General features: G+C 47.1%; 2 pseudogenes; one reads left to right on the forward strand and one right to left on the reverse strand.

Moving 5' to 3' along the window:
* Positions 1-11606: 11606 nt before the first annotated feature.
* On the forward strand, positions 11607-12570 carry LOC136506166 (uncharacterized; annotated as a pseudogene).
* A 289-nt stretch (positions 12571-12859) lies between these two features.
* On the reverse strand, positions 12860-19812 carry LOC136502606 (uncharacterized; annotated as a pseudogene).
* Between the last annotated feature and the right edge of the window lie 8 nt (positions 19813-19820).

Genomic DNA, 19820 nt, shown 5'->3' on the forward strand with positions numbered 1-19820 from the left:
AGGCCATAAGTGCCATGTTTTGGCAACAAAACATGTTAGAACAATGGAAGCTTGTCCATAGGAGGAGAGTAGTTGCCGCCACCACTTGTAGTCGCTGCATTTTCGTGGCCACGGAATCTTCCCTGACCAATCCTACTTAATGTTTTATCAGGAGTTAATTTCTATTCCAACAGAAGAGCCACCGGTACAAGCCTATTCAATTAAACAAATGGCATTTCAATTAAATAAGTCTAGATTTCACGGGAAATGCTATGCCAAAAACAGGTTCAAGGACATAGCATTTGAAAATAGGTTTCACTAGACTAGCTAAGATGTGTACAACAATTAACATTAACAAAAGACAGAAGGCAACAGACCATGTAATGGAAATTGAAAATCAGGATGCATTCATGTGTACAGGAGATATAGATGCTATGGCAGACATATCTATTTGTCAGCAAGTTATGATCAAACTTACGTTATCAGGAGACGAATTTAAAGACAACAAACAGAAATAGTAATAATCAAACAGAAATACAAAGGAGACGGATTTGAAGATGGTACATCAGTATAATCAGAAATACACAGTATGATCAAACTTAGGACTGATAGAAAATCGTAGGGAACAACAAAAACCATAGGGAAACTCGTATTTTTCCGGTAGTGGGCTGCTGCTGCGGCGCTCCTATTCGCGAGTCGCGTGGGGTTCGCGAGAATGAACTCGTGCCTTGTGTGTGTTTTGTGCTGTGATCATCAATCAATGCTGAAGTCTCTGAGACAGCATGTGCGCTGTCGTGTATGAAAAGGATTGGATCGATAGTTATGGTAGGATAATTAGTTTAACATATAAGTCTTCAGCTATCATTTTTTATGGTTGCTCAAGATCCAAGTATGAACCCCTGTATGTATATACTGTACAAGGGACCTGGCTCTTCGGACTTTGAGGTCACATAATAGTGACTATTTCACTAGCATGTGGTGGCCCTAGCTAGCTCCATTGGGTCGTTCATTACAAAAACTTCCAATTGTGCAGCATCTTCATCGGGTTGGGCACCCATAGGCCATAGATTTGTGTTATGTCATAGAGTGACTTCTAGTCTTCTTTATTAAATCAGAGTAGGAAATAATAATGTTTGTGTATGAAAGAATGCATCAACAGTGTTATGCCAGGGCTAACAACCCTCCTTCATGCATTGTTTCTTGAAGAAGACTCGTTTGGTCGAAATGATTAATTCCAACTTTTGTTGGTTGGTATATTTAATTGTTACCACTCCTCTAATAACCGAGAAAGGCAATTGCAAAGTTACTGTACTGTTTTTTTTTTCTTCACTCCTTTTTTTTTGGGCCTGCAAAACCACGAACGAGGCACGGGTGCCGCTCTTATGAGAAGCCATTCTTCTTAGGTACAGGAGTTCTCATCATCAATCGTCCGGAACCGTAAACAAGTAGCCATTTTTTATTCGGTAATCCTAGGTACAAGACGTACGTCCGCCCGGATTTTTTTTAAATTTTAACATTTTTTAAAAATGAATTTTAAATCTAACACTCTATTTTTTTAAACTAACACTTTTGGCCGCGCTTATTGCCATGACGCGGTCAAATGCCTGTGCCACGCTATACATGGTGGCGCGGCAGGAAGCTGACGTGGCGACGACCGGTATCGCTGACCGGTGACGTGGCAGGGCCTGCCGCGCCACCATGCATGGCGCGGCAGTGCCGCGCCAAGGAGCATAGCGCGGCGGTACCTGGACGGTTTAATCGGAACTTTTCGCGCCGATAGTGGGAGTTACTCTAGGTATTACTTGACGTAAAACCAATAGTAAATTTGTTTCTGTCTTTTGTTTAATCTTTTTCACGGCCGAATATAGAATTTGATAAGTCAATAATTTTTTTCATAATACGGTTAACCAGCATGTTAACTAATCGACTACGAAAAAATAGATCGGATTGAAACGAATATTTTTTTAAGGGAAAAAACTTATTTTTTTGGCCCCATATTGTAGGATCGGTAGCGACGCGACCATGGACCCTGACGTCGAGATACCCCGGGACTGCCGGTTTTTGAACTAGTTGCTACTTAATCTCGGCTGCAGTAATGCCGTGATGCATAGAAACGAATATGAAGCAAATAAATGAAGCCTGTGCGCAAGTTGACAAGCTGCCACATACCATTTTCATTGGTTTGATATAAGTTCGACATAACATAACCAACTAAACCTGTAAATTTCGGACGCCAATATTAGTTTGACCTAACAAACTAAGACCCAGGAGTGTAAGGATCCCTCGGACGCCTCTATCTCTTCGGATTTGTTGGCAACACATTGGGAGTGTAGCCAACGTCGTGTGGTCGCGTCGCCGATCCGTACGGCTCGTACCCTGCAAGTATATGATATGCATGATTACTTAGAATTCTTTGTGATCGTTAGTTCATGTAGCCTACATATTTAAAGAAACTACCTTTGTTAGTACCTGTGAGGCTCCTTAGGTACCAAGCGGGGCACCACCTAGCTGAGACATGCCTATCTCGTCCTGCGACCAATTGTCCCACTGGTCGTGTTGTCTACGGAAGCCTGAGGGGTCGTCATCGTCGTCCTCGTCATCCTCGGCTGCAGAGTCCTTCCCAACGCTATGATGTGGTGGTGTACGCACCGCGGAAGTGGCATCTGTCACCGGCTGAGAAGAGCTAGCTAGTGTCCTCAAAGAGGCTGAAGACATGCCACCCGACCGCGCCAGGAGTGGCGGTTTCTCATAAGGAGTGTCTATGCAACTCAGCTTTTGAGCTAGCTTTCTGCAGCTCTTCTTCACCTTCTGCATAAATAGACGTTAAAGTTAGTGCATTTCCCAAACGCATATACACTAAAGAAACATTTTCGGAATGGACCAGTTTATGTTTACCTCCACAAAAGCCTTGAGAACGCCTAGCCCTTGCCCTCTAGACTCATGAAGCTAGAACGCTGCTTTGTCGGACAGCCTCGACAATTGTGTCGTCTGGGTACAGAAACGTGGTTGAACAGTTTTAGTATACATACTTAATACTAAATGGATAACAAATTATACTATTCAAGTATCTTACCACGTATCTTTGTAGCGGGGCTCTCTATAGCGGTGTGTCCTCTCTAGTGGCAACGTCGTACATATCTTCGAGCACATCTTCCTCTGAGTCCTTGTCAATCGCCTTCTTAGTGTACGGGGGCTTGATATGTGTCCTCGTAGACCTGTGAAGCCAGCACAGGTACTCATTGAAGATGTGCTGGTCATGTGGAGGACCCGCATAGACCGGCTGCCATTCCCTGGTCTCCCATAAGTGGATGTGCGTATTGTGTGTCACGCGCCAATCCTTAGTCTTGTACCTCTTCCTACGGTCATACCTGCAACAAAACGATGCTAGTTGTACCACACATACATCTGAATTATAGCTTTGTTATTAATCGATAATGCACCTGTGCAATCCTTGGTTGGTGGAGTAAAGCGGTGGTGGGCAGTCTATCATTCTTTCAAACTGTCTACAGACCCTAACGAGCAAGTGAATCTCGACCACGTGAAAGAAAATAAGAGAGACATTGCAGTGATACTCCTCTGACTCATCCCTAGTGATAGGACTGAGATAAAACTAGAGCTCCGGAGCATCCCAAGGACACCAATGCACCTGAACATTTTGTAATTGAGTCAGGCTGTGATATAGTGTACATCGAACAAGGCACAGGTATGATAGTAAAGAGAGCGTAACCTGGTGCTATGTCAAGACGTCGAGACCGTCCGTATACTCCCTGTACTTACGCCTCGCTTTCCCTCTAACTAACTCTGATTCCATCCAGATAAACAGAGCTATAGGGAGTGTATCCTGCCCGTTCCATTGCTGCATTGAACACGATAATGAATTAGCCATTAATAAACTCATTATATGTAACCATATCGAAGAATATAATGAACCAAAGTACTTACCGGTAAACCAGTATTAAGGGGCCTCCCAACGGGCCATCGTTCCCAACACCAAACCTGGAGTAGGTACGAGCAACCCCCAAGGTTCGCATACCCTGAGGTGTGATGGTAGGCAACACATAGCTGTCGATACGTCCATGCCAGGACTACGCTGCCCCAGCTATACGCCGCTATGTTCTCCCATGGCTGGCGTAGTATGTCAAGGAAGATTCAGCTGATGGTGTTGCCCGAGGCGTCTAGGAAGAGGAAAGCAACAAAAAAGTGCCAGAGCCACACTCGAGCGAACCCATCGATCTGAGCCTCCTCAGCCTATGGGTTCAAGTAATCAAAGCGCTCCATGATCCAGGACGACGAAACACCAGAACTTTTCCTAAAATTGAGCAAAGAAAATGAGACCCGATGGCTGCAGGAAAGCAATGCAAGTATTAAATAGCCTTGAATTTCTCACTTATTTTTCTTGGAAGCCTCGTCGTCCGGTGGAAGAAAGCCAGTAAACTGAGCCATCAGCTCCCTCCAGTGATCGTTGTCAACTATCCCTGTCACTGGAAGTCCCCCCAACCGAAGGCCAAAAATAGCCTTCACGTCCTGCATGATCAAGGTCATCTCACCACAAGGTAGGTGGAATGTGTGGGTCTCAGACCTACACCTGTTATAAGAATAGAAGGACTGTTAGTTGCCTCAAATTTGTTCCAAGAATATTTACGTACAAATAAGGCACTCGCACCTGTCTACACTGCAGTAAGTAGTGCTGGGTCAAGGGGTGGAAGACCGTAATTGACAACACGGACAAGCTCAAGGAAGCCGGCACGCCATATGTACGGTGCGTAATGCTCGTCCCACTGGTGCGCCCTGGTGTGTGTGCGGGGTCTCAAAGGAGGCAAGGCCACCTCTACGTCATTGTCACTCAAGATGTATGCTCAGTGCTGGTCGTCGTACTCCACCTCAAGAATAGGGTACAACGGGTGCTGTGTGGGAGGAGCCATCCTGTTTCAAATTGATAAACAAAGGGTTAGAGTATTCAAATTAACAAAATTCAAATTAACATTATGTAGCATTGCAAAATTTGAACTACTTGTTATGCAATACAAACACAATATGAAAGCACATGTATATATTCAAAGTAACATTAACAGACATATTAAACAACTTGACTAGGAATATAAGCATTTGACGAAACTTCATCAAGTCATCAAAATCGACGTATCACACACTGATAAGTACCAACATTTGAAAACTAGTATCTATACCCAAAATCCCTAACTAAATAACTAACTATAAACTAAATAATAAATACCTAATCAATCCCTAAACCCAAAATCCTAACTATACTACAACACACAACCTCAAACCTAAAATCTACCTACCTAAATCACAAACAAATTCACTAACCTAACTATACTAAATCACTAACTATCATAAATCAATAACAATCATAAAACCCTAACTATCCTAAATCACTAATTATCCTAAATCAATAACAATCAAAATAAAATGAAATTGAGAGGGGGTACCTTGATAGGAGCGGGCGGCCTTGACGCGCCGACGTTCGTGGCGCGGACATGGGCGGGTGGGCACGGCCGGAGTGGGCGGGCGCGGCGGGCGCTGGTGGCGGGTGGGCGAGGCGAGGCGCGGCATGCGGGCGGGCATGCGCAGCGTGCGTGCGTGTGGGTGGGGGGCTCGCTCATGATATTTATGTGCCCGTAACGCGCCATGCTCCGTGGCGCGGCACTGCCGCGCCAAGATGGGTGGCGCGGCAGGCCCTACCATGTCAACCGTGACCCTTTCTGGTCGTCGCCATGTCAACTCCCTGCCGCGCCATCATGCATGGCGCGGCACAGGCATTTGGTCACGCCATGGCAATAGGCGCGGCCAAAAGTGTTAGTTTTAAAAAAACAGAGAGTGTTAGATTTAAAATTAGTTTTCAAAAAGTGTTAAAATTAAAAAAAATCTCCGCCCGAACGGTGCCGATGGTGGGCCGCAACGCAGCCACACGATCGCCTCTTATCTCCTCATCCACTCACCCCCAACCGTTCTAAAAAAAGAAAAAACTCACCTCACCGCAGCACCGCGATAGCTCTCTACAACCGTGCTCTGTCGTGCCGCCTCGGCGACGGTGCTCTCCACTACGCTTCTCTCTCCACCGTGCCTCCACTCCGTTGGTCGGCATCTCCTCCGCGCTAGAGCACAGCAACCTATCTTCCTTTTTCTCTAGCGTGCGGACCCATCGCAGTCTTCTCCACGGGACCTTTCGTGACCTTCTCCACCGGACCAACAAGCTCCGCACCACCGGCGAGCTCTACACTGGTGAATTCCACACTTCGACGAGCGTCCATTCCCAAATAGCAAGGAAATGTTGCGCTGAAAGCACATGTTGCAAATGTATGTTTCAAGTGTTTTAGATGTTTTAGAGGTATGTTGCAAGTGTTTCATATGGATGTTGTAAAAGTAGATCAGGACGATGCATATGGTGCAAGTGTTTCAGAGACATGTTGCAAGCGTTTCTTCAAAGTGTTCATCTCTTTCAGACGTATGCTACAAGTGTTTTGATCTGGATGTTGCATGTGTTTCACACATATGTTGCAAGGGTACGTTCCAAATGTTTCAGTTGTTTTACTCTTATGTTGCAGTAAGTGTTTTCATGTTGCAAGTGTTTTTATCTGGATGTTGCATATGTTTGACACTTATGTTGCAAGTGTACGTTCCAAATGTTTTATCTGCTTCAGACTTATGTTGCTTTCAAGTGTTTCATGTTGCAAGTGTTTCGTGTTTTAGGGGTTTGTTCAGAGAGTCATGGGGCATAGCTCGGGCGCTGGGGAAGCAGCGCGGCGAGCTGGGGGCAGCAGATGGGGCGCACGACACGCCTAGGTTCATGTGGATGGGGCATGGTCATCCTCATCCAGGCTCCTAGGTCCAGCCCGCGTGGAGTTAGAGGAGGGGGTCAGGAAGGAGGAGTGGTGGGCATAGCCAGGGTACGCGTGTGGGGCAGGGCAAGGCGGACGAGGTGGGTTGAGGCAGACGGGGGATGTACGTGTGCATGTAGCAGCGATATGGTGTAGCGGCAGGCGCTAGCGGGCGGCTGGGCAGCACCATGCACGGGGCATCCAGACATGCTCTTCTACTCTATACGTCTAAGCGCTAGTAATTCCCTTTTTTGGAATTGCTATTCTTCAGGCGCCTAATTTTTTTTGTTCTTTTTGGGCAACGATCGACATTGTTGGATACAAAATGAATGCTCTAGATTAGATCGCAAACTATCATCTTCTTCCTCATGCACCCCCACCAACGTGCTCCCGCCGCCCCGGCCAGCAACTCTCGCGCCATCGCCGCGACGTCCATGAACCACCGCCATCGTGCCAACCCTGCCCTCCCCTAATCCCAATCCACACATTGTTTCTCTTCATCCTCGCGTCCACACCAGCCCGCTCCTGCCGTCGACCTTCCTGGCCACCACGACCAGTAGCTCTCTCGCTGCTGCCACGTCGCCCACCAACCACTGCCACCATGCCGACCCCGCCCTCCACTAATCCTAACCCGCGAATTCGTTGTCGAGCCCTCACCCCCACCACCGACACTTCCCATCCAGATGAGTCCTACCCTACCCCCTTGGCAGTTGCATGCCCACCGCCCAACCCGGCATCACTGCATGTCTAGCCATCTACCCCTAGGCACCTTCTTTTCTAAGGTCGCCAAAGATCTCTAAAAGGCCGCCGTCACTTGTCGGCACCATTCCACATCACGCCGAAGAGAAGGAAGATGTGCACAGGGAAGAGGAAATCGTGCATGCGTGGCCTGAACATTGCCCAAAACCAGATGACCGAAACGTAGAAAATGTGTTTTCTTTCGAGACCATGTCTATTACATGTTTTTTCATTAGCAAACAAACAAGTGGCCGTGTTGGTAAAATGAAACTTATGAAATTTAGAGAGTTTGTGGTTGCTGATGATTTGGTTATTCTAATTATTAATTCCATCTTCGATGATTTGAATTTAACTACTCTCTCAATTATAAGTAGTTTTGACTTTTTTACATAAAAATTGCTTGTATCTAGACATATAGTATATCTACTAGATGCATAATTAGGTTATGGTTGCATCAAAGGGGAGGAACTCATCACAAGTTCTGTCCTGAAGATGTTCTTGTAATCATTTCTGATGACTTATTAGCTTGAGTAATGAATTTGCCAACGACAACAACAACATAACCTTTTAGTCCCAAGCAAGTTGGGGTAGGCTAGAGTTAAAACCCACCAAGATCCCCAATTCGCGGTTCAGGCACTTCAATAGCTGCTTTCCAAATACTCTTATTCAAACATAGATCTCTAAGTATATCCCAAGCTTTCAAATCTCTTTTTATTGCCTCCCCATATCAATTTTGATCTTTCTCTACCTCTCCTCATATTATTAGCTTGGCTTAGGACTCCATAATGCACTGGTGCCTCTGGAGGTCTCCTTTAGACATGGCCAAACCACCTCAACCAATGTTGGACAAGCTTTTCTTCAATTGGTGGTATCTATAGGCGATCACGTATATCATCGTTCCGAACTCGGTCCATTCTTGTGTGACCGCAAATCCATCGCAACATACACATTTTTACAACACTCAGTTGTTGAACATGTTGAATCTTTGTAGTCCAACATTATGCTCCATACAACATAGCCGGTCTAACCATCATTCTATATAACTTATCTTTTAGCTTTTGTGGTACCCTCTTGTCACAGAGAATGCTAGAAACTTGTCGCCACTTGATCTACCCTGCTTTGATTCTATGGCTATCAACAAAAGATGCTCGGTAGTCCTCCAATGGGTATCCCACGAAGGAGATTGATCGGTGGAGGTGCGCGTGATCAGGAACCAGATGGTGACACAAGGCATCGAGACAGCGATTTAAACAAGTTTGGGTCGTCTGATCGATGTAATACCCTACGTCCTGTGTCTTTCATGTATTGTACTGAATATGAGATGTGTGAAGATGCCTTGGGCTAGGCCTAGGATCTGTATGGGGATGTCGACTAGGGGACCCCTGCCTCTCCTAATATACTCTGGAGAAGTAGGGTTACAAGAAAAGTAGCCTATTTGGTACTATACAATATCTTGCGGTACACGTCGACCAGTGTTGTGCACGCCTTGATCTTGTGGGCTGGGCCACCTCTGATGGTGTGGCCCATGTCTTGTATTGTGGATATCGAGGGTCATATACCACAGCTAGTCCCTGAGCGTCTTGTATCCTTTGAGCAATGCTGTCTTAAACAAGTCTGAGCAGTTTAACGTGAAGCTGATCAGTTTAACTAGTGATCCGAGCAGTGGAAGTTAAAACCGACCAGTTTAACTGGTGAATTGAGCAGTGAAAGTAGGAACCGACCAGTTTAACTGGTTAGGAGACCTCAGACTTAGCCAAGTAAGGCTTGCTAGAAGGATGTAAGGGGCTCAAGATAAAATTTGAAAATTCTTCCACTTAGAAGAAGTGTAGCCACTTAGACTCCGTCAATAAGGAGGGTAAATCAAGAAATAAGCACTACATTCACCGCCAAGTGAAGTGTAGCCACTTAGTCCCCGAGCCTGCTGGAAGATAAATAATGAATCTTGTAGCAGGGTCAAAGAAAAGAAGTTTGAAAGCTTGCTGACGTTATCTGACATACGCGTATCAAGACCCTAGACGTGCCGCCCAAGAAGAGCACCCTGATCCGAACAGCATGGAGCAGCTTGATAGCACATCGATGAGACATAGCAAGATCTGACCACCAAGGGAGTCCTCAGCTTAGCTGGCGATGCTTGCATGAAGAATCCAAACACCGAGGAGTCCCGACGTAGCTGGCGATGTCCGAGCACCGAGGAGTTCCTAGCATAGTTAGCGATGTCCGAGCACCGAGGAGTCCCCGGCGTAGCTGGCGATGTCTGAGCACCAAGGAGTCCTCGACGTAGCTGGCGATGTTCTAGCACCGAGGAGTCCCTGGTGTAGCTGGCGATGTCCGAGCACCGAGGAGTCCCCAGCATAGCTAGCGATGAAGCACGAGCAACGAACAGTCCGAACAACTGGTTGACGACGAAGTGAGCATTGAGTAGAAGCAATCGGCGAACAGTCCGATCAACTGGTCGGCGACGAAGTCCATGAACCTAGTGGTTCGACCAGTTGATCGATGGAGAAGTCCGAGCACCAAGTGATCCGATCACCTAGACGATGATCCTACAGTACAAATATATAGAACGGGTAGTACATGATGTAAAAATATATGAACTCTAGAGAAGAAACAGTAATGGTGATGAAATAGTGTATGTAGCTCGGCGATCAGTTGGTGTGAAGATATATTTATATTTAATATAAACCGTTCGACCAGTTAGTGTGTAGCTGAGTCTTCAGCCCTAGCTAGCCCGTTAACCATAATGCGGAGCGCGGAGCCCGTGTGCGTGTAGGAAGAACAAAGTGTCGCTAAGGAGCCGCTGCCGACCACCTATAACGTAGAGGACAGACGCTCGTGCATGTGCAGGGAGGAGCCAGAGACAGGGCCGTCTCTGGGGACATCCGAGCATCAACATGACTGTTTGGGGGTTCAGAAAATCGTTTGGAGAGCAAACATGGAGAAAACAGCTCAGAGAAACATTATGGCGATATACGAAGATTGAAGAATATTTAAAAAAAATATTAAAGCGTGACCTAGCTTTAGACGGAATGTCTGGTCAACGGCGTATGGCGTTATCTAGTCGGCGATGTGGGCAGCTCGCTTAGCGGCTTGCTTGACAGCCGGAACAAAGTTAATCTCATGTTGAAGTAGGACCGATGTAGTCAGAGCTTGACGATGTCAATCCACGTACGAAGACGTGCGCCATGGTTGTTAAAGGATGTTGATCTTGAGTTACGCCATCTGGTTCGCCAGGGATCAACACGCATGAGCCCCCCGATGGGCGCGAATTGTCCACAAAAGATGATCGGCAGTCCTTCGAGGGGTATCCCACGAAGGTAGATTGATTGGTGGAGATGCGCGCGATCAGGAACCGAATGGTGACACAAGGCGTAGAGACAGCGATTTAGACAGGTTCGGGCCATCTGATCGACGTAATACCCTATATTATGTGTCTTTGGTGTATTGTATTGAATATGAGATGTATGAAGATGCCTTGGGCTAGGCCTAGGATCTATATGGGGATGTCGACTAGGGGACCCCTGCTTCTTCTTATATACTCTGGAGGGTAGGGTTACAAGGAAAGTAGCCTATTTGGTACTATATAATATCTTGCGGTGCACGTCGACCTGTGCCGTGCGTGCCTTGATCTTATGGGCTGGGCCACATCCGATGGTGTGGCCCATGTCTTGTCTTATGGATACCGGGGTCATATCTCCCACAATGGCTAACGTCCGCATCAATATCTTCATCCATCTGTAGCATCGATTCCAGGTACCAAAAGGTATCCTTCTTAGGCACTACTTGACCTTCCAAACTCACATCTCTCTCCTCCTGTATAACTCCACTAAAGTCATATCTCATGTATTCGGTTTAGTTCTACTCAATCTAAAATCTTTAGACTCAAGGGTCTGCCGACATAACTCTAGTTTCCTATTTACTCCCGCCTAGTTTTCGTCCACTAACACTACATCATCAGCGAACAACCTATACCAAGGGATACCCTTATATATTCCTGGTAACCCCATCCATTACTGAGGCAAAGAGATACGGGTTTAAGGCTGACCCTTGATAAAGTCCAATTTTAATTGGAAAGTAATCTGTATTACCATCGTTTGTTTAAACACTAGTCACAACATTGTAGTACATGCCAAGTTTCAAAAAAAATGGAGTACAAATTTTGCAAATTTGTCACACAAAAGACCACAACCTTAAATAAAATTATTCGCAAACGTCGGATGGAAAACAAGCGGCTGAGATCAGACGCACCAGACGACAATATTTCCCCTACTCCTTTCCGCTGTCCCACCCCCATAGATCGAACCGGTCGGATGGCGAGCGGCGGCGCATACCCCGTGCAGGTCCTCCACCTCCCCGGCGGCGGCGGCGACGGTGGCCACTGGAGCAATCTCGGCGCCGCCTACGACGCCGTCACGTTCCTCCGTCCGCAGGGGCAGTCCCTGGTCCTGTACGCGGCGGGCCCCGACGCCGACGGCCAGCAGTGCCAGCAGCAGCCGCGGCCCCGGGGGCGCATCGTGTTGGTGTACCCGATCCTCCCCGGCGACGCCTTCGAGAGGCTGGACGGCGCGACGCTGTCGTGGGCGGAGCCCGAGTCCGGCGCCGAGTTCGCGCTCTGCTTCGCCGACGAGGCAGCGTGTGCCGCCGTCTGCGGGGCCATCTCCACCTCCCCGTCGTCGACGATGGTGAGCCCCGTCGCGGCGGTCGATGGCATCGCGGAGAGGCTGCGGGGCTGCGTGTGGCGATGGAGGAGGCCCCGCCGGCGCCCGACGGGGCGGACATCGCCGCGCGCCTGGCGCAGCTCAGCATCGGCCGCTAGGTTTCAAGGCTTTCAGTTAGGCCGTCGTCGTCATCTTCAGTCCTCTGATTTACTGCCTGTTGAAGCTGTACATATACAATGCAACACTTATCTGCTAAATCTGATGTTTGTCTCTAGCTCCACGATTGGAAGATTTTCTTGCTGTGCTTGAACTGCGGCCTAATCATGCTGAGATGATAGAATGGTTGAAACAATTAAAATGGACATCAGACAATGTTTTTTTTTTCTTTTTTATGAGCACAACTATGGATAACGAACAGAGCAAGAGCAACATATGCACCCATGCTTGCTACAATTTCCATCAAATACACAAGTCTCAGTTTTTTCAGCATAAAAAAAGTTTTGAGCCAACATGTAAGCCAAAATCACTATGTCGGCGTTATGTGACAGCACCACAGGAATCACCTGGTGGCCTGTAACAAATTACGCCCCCTTCCCTTCACTTGAGTAGATAAATTATATTAGTGGTAGATTGGCAGTGGCAACTCCACAAGAAGTGGTAATTCGGCATTTCTCTGCGGTTGAACGACCTGAAAATCCTAACATTCTGTTGTGATCTCCACCTGTGCCACAGTGCAGCTGTAAGGTTTCACACCAACAATCACCAAACCACATAACATTTTGAGAGTAATTGTTAAAGAAATGTTACTAGCAAAAACAAAGCAGCAATTTTACAGTTATATTTTAGACAACTTAATTTAATGGCAAAATTAGACACATACCACATATTCAAGATTGATCAATGTGAACAATAAACATTTGACCACAATTTAAGAAAATGCACACCATCTATGCACCAAATAAGGGAACTGATTCCATGCTCTTCACATCAGCAAGACTGCACATTTCTCAAGGGGAGAGTTGAAAGGTGAAAGCAGTTGTGCAACTAACAGTTGAGTTATTCAGTTCACTCTAAACATGCATCTTACAAGTCTAGTGGCATTCCAAACATATCGTTGATCTCTGCCATGACATCACGAGTGGTGATTGTGGGTTCAAATAGACCATTCTCATCCCCAAATCTGCAGAAATTGCTCTGACTGGCTTTGCTGTTTGAGATCTCTTTTAGGTCATCATCAGCTAATATGGAGAAACCAGAAGCTGGAGCTGCTTTTCCATCTGACTGTGCATTAGTCTCCCTCTTTGTTCTTTCACCCTTGAAGTTCAGTGGTTTTCCGAACATGTTGTTTATATCATCCATTGCTTCCTTTAGATTGACAGTTGGATCAACTAACCCATGGTAGCATGCATTTTCCACCTTAGGCTCATCATCAATAGTGGATCCAACAAACCTACGAATGACAGTGTCTTCTCGAATCCCAGAAGTCACAGGATGAGGACCTTCACGATTCCTTGTTCCTGAATTACCTTGAACTGGACAGAGCAAAGTACTAGTATCATGAGTAGGCTGCACAGTTCTGGAAATTATGTTAGCACCACCATAACTTTCCTCACATTGTTCTTCATCATCTGGCAATATTGCAAACCATCCAACAAATGGCTTCTGGAAGTCACTTTCGCCTTGATGCTGAGATGACTCAGATAATGGTCTTGGAGGATACCTATTACTCTTGTAGCACATAGCATTCCGGACAGTGCCATTAGCCTCATTTTCATCAACAAAGATTTCAAACCCACTACTTTCCTGATTTACCTTCATGTTTTCCTTCCCATAGTTCCTGTTTTGCCACGCATTTTGGTTGTTGCCATTAGGGCCATCCTCATCAACAAAGATCTCAAACACACTTGGTTCCTGATTTAACTTCATGTTTTCCTTTCTAGGGTTCCTGTTTTGTGTTCCATTTTGGTTGCTGCCAATAGGACCATCCTCATCAACAAAGATCTCAAATCCTCTTGTTTGCTGACTTAATTTTGTATGGTCTTGCTTCACACTGTTGTTCTGGAGCATATTTGTATCATTGCCACTAGGTTCATCATCATCAACAAAGATATCAAATGCACTTGCTTGCTGATTATAATTTGGGTTCTCACGCTTTGATCGCCTCTTGAGAATAGTTTCAGGTTCCAGTGGCTCCATAAACATGCCATTGATGGCATCCAAAGCCTCCTTAGTGTTTATAGTTGGTTCAACTAGGCCATGGTGACAGGCATCTTCAGTCTCTGACTTCCCAACCAAAGCAGAGCCTATAAACCGTACAACTACAGTATCATCACTATTACAACGGGACAGATTCTTGTTTGCTCCTGAGTTTCCTCTGGAGAGCATACCAACTTTAGCTGGCCCTAATGGAGGATAAGAGCCTAATGAAGGATTAGAACTACTTCCTGACATTTACTTTGTATTGGATTTCAGTTCTTTAGAGTTTCTGCTTTCACCTGCAACATGTTCCAAAAGTCAGTAAGGTGCCACTGGGAAAATCACCCATTATAATTGTGTGTCAATAAAATGAGAAAATGTGCTTTGAAAAAGAAAGTTCAAGGTGCGGATCTGCAAGAATAAGCATGCTTCTATTTTGAGAAAGAAATCACCCATTATAGTTTTGTGTCAACTAAATCAGAAAATGAGTTTGCAAAGGAAAGTTCTAGCTATGGATTGACAAGAAAAGGTATGTTTCTTTTTTATTTGAGAAAGGTTGGTCAAGATTTTAATAGAGATATAAATGTCAAAGGTAACATTGGTTACAATAAGAACTGATTTGTGTACCCCTCTCTACATGGGCCTACCTTTGACTTGGTTCATAGATGTAGCACTAGACCCAGCTTTCCTAGGCATTCTTTCCTGCAGCTAAAGCACATGAATAAACAAAGGGAGGTCAACAGACCCAACATTGGCCATGATCTAAACTGAAGTAATAAACGGAATGAGAGTTATACTTTATCTTTCCTCTTGTATGATTCCATGCGAAAATTAAACTGTTCATGTGCTCTGTGCAACTCCCCAATAGGCTCTGCAAGGCTATTAAACATTTCAGTAAGAAACCAGCTTTCCTCTCAAAGGAACTACAAACTGAGATCTATTTTAACATGAAGTGTCACTTGCAATCCTTCTTATCTAATCGACTAAATTGTTAAGTTTTGCATAACCGTGCACTACTGTTTTTGACAGAGTTGTTCAGGTTGGCGGCGTCTTGAGCTTGCACAACAATAACAGTTCTAATAGCAGATGTGTGGTGTCCAATTAAAATAGAAAATAATTTGGTGGGTTGGCTTGGTAGTGGGGGCATTAAGAGCTTTAGCTTACTTCTGGATTCCCAAACGGTACATCTTCTCTGCATCATTGAACCTCTTATGCTTCTCATAATATAGTGCATAAGCCATATAGAATGAAGCTCTTTTGAGGCCTATCCCATTCCTCTCCATCTTCTTGAGCAATGGCTTTGCATCCGTCACGTAGTCCATCTACAAGATTTAGAAACCTAATAAGATCATTTCTTATAACAATAACAAGGGCTCCAAAAAGAAATCAAGCTGAATATGGTTTAGTCATTTCCCCAAGAGCCATCGTAGCACTATTTACATCACAAATTTCCAGTGAGGTACTGTTTTTGTCGAGGACAACATTCACGCTAAGATATGATGAGATCTACACTCTACGGTATGATCTGGCTAACGAAAGTAGTATCTTAACATCAATACATATACGTCAGACAGAAAATTCAATTAATTGAACAGGTGCAGATTCTGGAGTTCGCTCCTAAAACCCACAAAGCCCCCCAACCGATCGAAGTATCAACCGCCGTCATCTCTCGATCGATCCCCAACGAAGCACGAGAAGTCAGCAACGAAAAAATTGCAAAAATGATACTGTCCCATCGAAGTATCAACTCTGTGATTATGATGACACTCGGATGACAAGTGGGTCCATCTATCTCTATGAATGTAGGTCCAGTGTCAAATTTGCAAACGACCGATGTTGTCCCATGTTTGCAAATCAACAAGCGAAGACGAAGGGGATCGAGACGTCTGGCTAACCAGCTGGATCCAGACGCGTAGGTACCGCGGGTCGTCGCGGTAGCGGGCGTCGTCCTGGAACTCCGGGGCGCACTTCTGGAGGAACCTGGGCAGCTTCTCCCGCAGCGTCGCCGGCGGCAGCGCCCGCTCCATCTTCCGCATCCCCCTAGCAGGCAGCGAGCGGGCGAATCAACCGATCGGTGGGGCGAAGGAAGCGATGCGGGGAGGCGGAGAACAGTCAAGTAAGAGAGGCAAGACAACGGTGGTGAGGGTGCCGTACCGGAGCCATGGGCGGAGCGGGTCGGAGCCGGAGTAGCTCCGGATGTCGCCCACCACCGACGACAGGAGCTCCTTCTCCTTCGCATCCTCGGCGGCGGCGGCGGCGGCGGCCATCGGCGGATTGGATTGATCGGGTTGATTGGCGGCCTGCCGACAAGACGAGCAGGAGCAACGAGGATTTGAGGTGGTCGGTTTCCTCCCAATTTCAAATTTCATCTCGCTCCGCGGCCCGCGGGGACGGGTAACGTTAACGTGCTCGAGAGAGGTGGGGCCCACCCAACCACCATACGGCCCCACCTGCCAGGGCTTTCCCTGCACTGCACCTATACTTGGCCATGCAGCACGAGGCGCGACGGCACGACACGAAGCACGAAAAAAAGCCCGACACGAACCTGGCACGGCCCGATGAAACTTGGGCCTGGGCTGGCCCGGCCCGCTGCTCAGGCCGTGCTTGGGCTGACCCCCAAGCCCGTGGGCCAGCACGGCCCGGCACGAGAAATGGAGGGAGGCCCGACAGCGGCCCGAGGCAGCCAGCCCCCCCCCCCCCCCCGCAACGGCTACCCGCCACCGCCAGCCCAACGGCCATTTTGGCCCATCATCAGCACACACTCGGCCCCTCCCTTCATATATAAGGGACACGCTGCGGCCGCCGGTCGCCCTCTCTCATCACCTAACCATAATCGGCTAATCCATTCGACTCCACCCGCCGCGCAGCGCCCACACCGCTCTCGTCTTTGCCTCGCCTTCGCTGTGCCGCCGTCTCCTCGGTGTCCGACCTCATCGACTCCGGTGACCTTGATCTGCCTTCCACCGCCGGCCAGCCTTTCCCTTCTCCTCCCTGATCTCCTTCCTCTCCCCCTCTCCCTTCCCCTCTTGGTGATATGTGAGTTCGTGTTCCTGTCAGTGTCATCCCTCCTCCGCCGCTCGCCGTCCTTGCTAACGGTCTATCGTCTTCTCTGCAGGGGTCATCGTCTTCTCCGGCACCGGGCTCCGGTTGCGCAGGTAAACCCTAACCCTAATCCTAACCCTAGCATCTTCTTTCTTGATCCGATTCTATCATCTGATGTGTTTCTTGATCTGTAGGTCGGTAGCCGATGCTTCCTCTTCTAGCTGCGGCGTAGAGCGAGCTCGGCGGCCACCCACACCGTCGAGGAACGGGCCGGAGTGGTCACTGCCATGGCGGATGAAAATGCCATCCTACCGGGCATGGCCCCCGAGGGTGAGGACGACGACGACCTCTGAGAGGACGCAGCTGCCTTGTTCGGTGTCGATCTCGGAGCCAGCCAGGCTCCGATTGATCTGGACGGCGGCGGTGGTGAAGGGGCGACGATGGCTGGGACTGGCTCCAACACCAATAGCTCTGCTCCATCTGTTTCTGGTAATGCAATCAGAGTTGGTAAGCGCAAATCTCCTGTCTGGGCTGACTTTGATGAGATCTATGAGGATGTGAACGGCAGTAGAATTTGCACTAAAGCTATTTGCAAAATATGTAAGGCTACTTTGTCTGCTAGATCTGTTTCTGGAACTAGGCACTTGAAGAGGCACCAGAAATCATGTATGGAAAAAACTAATCAACGTGCTGCTATTCAGTCTAGGCTTGCGCTTAATCCTAATGGTTTGCGCAACTGGGACTATAAACCTAATGTAGCTAGACAGGAGCTGTGTCGCTTGATTGCTAGGCTTGATCTTCCCTTAGGTATTGGTGACACTGATACATGGGAGGAGTACATTCAATGTGTTCATAACCCTATTTTTACTAGGGTCTCCCGGCAAGCCACCACTAGAGACCAAGGTCGTAATATGCTTAAGAATCATATTTTGCATGGTGCTTCATCTGTTGGTTTGACATCTGACATTTGGTCTGGTAATGCTAAGGAGGACTACATCAGTGTAGTTGCTCATTTTGTGAGTGCTGACTGGGAGCTACAGAAAAAGGTAATTAGGTTGAGATTGATTGAGGTGAAGCATACTGGTCAGAACATTGCTAAAAAAATTAGTTCTGTGATTGAGGAATTTGGTTTGATTGACAAGATCTTTTCTGATACTCTAGATAATGCTTCTTCTAATGCAAAAGCAATGGAAACTTTGACACCTTTGTTTGCAGGATACTTGGGTTCTGATCCAGCCCCTACAGAATCATGCTTCTTCTCTTCAGAATCATGCTTTAGCTTGACAGGAAGGATACTTGAAGAGCGGCGCTGACGCTTGTTGCCAGAACATGTGGAGATGCTTGCTTGCATCAAGGATTAGGAGTTGGGAGAACGAAGACTGCAGCATTCAACAGACAACCAAGAGTTGGCAAGCTACTTTGAGCATCAATATCTTGATGAAGAAATTCATAGTGCATCTAGGGCTCCTTCGGCTGGTACATCAATGGCTTCTGCATCTACTTCTGCTGGTACTTAGTGTTCTCTGGTCTGAGAGAGTTGAGAGATGAGAGATGAGAGATGAGAGTGAGTTGAGAACTTGAGATTGAGAGGAGAGATGAGAGTTGAGATGAAAGACATTTGTATCTGAACTTTGAACTTATCATTATAAGAGCTATGCTGCACTCTTTTTTTCTTTTTAGGGTTTCTCACAAGGGTGAGTTTTACCTAGAAAGATTTTTAATGAGGCAGCATTGCACACAGCTCAATTATCTCTTTAAGTCTTGTTTGTGCATTGTTATTTTGTGATTGTGAGTTGTGAATCTGTTAAGATACTTCATACTTGTGAGTTGTGACTGGTCACTGGTCAATGGTCTAGTTGTTAATTGTTATCTTTGAATCCGGTCTAGTTGTGAACTTGTGATTGTGAGTTGTGATTGTGAATCTGTGATCTCTTATCCTTTATGTTTTCTGTGAAATTTGATTCCAAATTTGAAAACTGAAGTTAGAGCTGAATTTGCTGGTGTGTTTACAGAATTGCGGGCTGGCATGACCCGATATTTTCGCCGGGCTGGTCGGGCTAGCACGGCCCGAAAATCAGCCCGCAGGCCCGTGCTTGGGCCGAATGCCAGGCACGAGGCCCGTGCTGGCATTGCCCGCAGGCACGACGTGCCGTGCCGGCCCGAGAAGTTGCGGGCCGTGCTTGGCCCATGCCTGGGCCGGGGCGTGCCGGCCCGGCCCGATGGCCATATATAACTGCACCTGCGCGGGGCAGCGGGGGCACTGGCAACGGCAAAAAGCGCCGCCATCTGCCCGCCGTCCGGCTGCCGGCTGCGAAGACGATGGTCAGTTGTTCTACAAGTCCGTAGAATCGCGTACAATACATACAACCAA

Source organism: Miscanthus floridulus, chromosome 14, assembly GCF_019320115.1.
Source record: "Miscanthus floridulus cultivar M001 chromosome 14, ASM1932011v1, whole genome shotgun sequence".
Classification (NCBI taxonomy): Eukaryota; Viridiplantae; Streptophyta; class Magnoliopsida; order Poales; family Poaceae; genus Miscanthus; species Miscanthus floridulus.